This window comes from Marmota monax, unplaced genomic scaffold, assembly GCF_021218885.2.
Source record: "Marmota monax isolate L192 unplaced genomic scaffold, Marmota_monax_Labrador192_F-V1.1 WCK01_AAM20220418_F8-fsc00257, whole genome shotgun sequence".
Classification (NCBI taxonomy): Eukaryota; Metazoa; Chordata; class Mammalia; order Rodentia; family Sciuridae; genus Marmota; species Marmota monax.
The window spans coordinates 625,365-626,537 of record NW_026692693.1 but is presented as its reverse complement, the minus strand read 5'-3'; positions in this window follow the sequence as shown (position 1 = coordinate 626,537).

The window sequence follows — 1,173 nt, the reverse complement described above, 5'->3', positions numbered from 1 at the left end:
GCTTTAGAGTTAGTGTTAGGGTAGGGTTACGGAGAGAGTTAGGATTAGGGATAGGTTAGGGGTTAGGTCTAAGGTTAGGGTTAGGGTTAGTGTTAGTGTTAAGGTTAAAGGAAATGTTAGGGGTTGGGTTAGTTTTTGGGTTAGTGTTAGGGTTAGGTTTAGGGTAAGGTTTATGTTTAGTTTTGGGTTCTGGGTTAATTTACGATTAGAGTTATTGTTAAGTTTAGGTTTAGGGTTTGTGTTAGTGTTAGTGTTAGGGTAATGGTAAGGATTAAGCATAGTTTTAGTTTTAGGGTTAGTGTTAGTGTTAGGTGTAGGGTTAGATTTTGGGTTAGTTTAAGTGTTAGGGTTAGCATTATGTTTAGGTTATGGTTAGTGTTAGAGTTAGGGTTAGGTTTTGTATTTGGGTTAGTGTTATGGTTAGTGTTAGTTTTGGGTTTATATTTAGTGTTATGTTTAGGGTTAGGGTTAGTATTAGGATTCAGGTTAGAATTAGGGTTATTTTTAGGGTAAGGGTTAGTATTAGGTTTAGTATTTGTGTTATGTTTATTGCTAGTTTTAGAGTAGGTGTAGGTTTAAATTTAGTATTAGGGATTATGTTAGGGTTCAGATTATGGTTTTTGTTAGGGTTAGAGTTGTGTTATGGTTAGGTTCAGGGTTAGTTTTAGAATTAGGTGTGTGTTTAATCTTAGTTTGATTGTTATTCTAAGGATTTGGGTTATGGTTTGTGTTAGGGTTATGGACAGGGTTAGAGATTGTGTTAGGTTTAGGATTAGAGTTAGGGTTAGTTTTAGTGATAGACTTAGGGTTAGGGTAGGGTTTGTTTTAGTGTTATGTTCAGGGTTAGGGATTGTGTTAGGGTTAGGGTTAGAGTTAGGGTTATGGTTATGGTTATGGTTAAGATTAGTGTTAGGTTTATGATTTGCATTAGGTTTAGTGTTAAATTTAGTGTTAAGGTTAGGGTTAGACTTTGTGATAGAGTTAGGTTTGGGGTTAGGATCATTGTTAGTGTTAGTGTTAGTGTCAATGTTTGTTTTAGAGATAGGATTCAGTTTAGTGTTAAGGCTACAGTTAGAATTTGGTTTAGGTTAGGGTTAGAGTTGTGGTGTGGGTTACTGTTTATATTAGGGTTGGGGCTATGCTTAGGTTTAGGGCGACTGTTAGGGTTAGGGT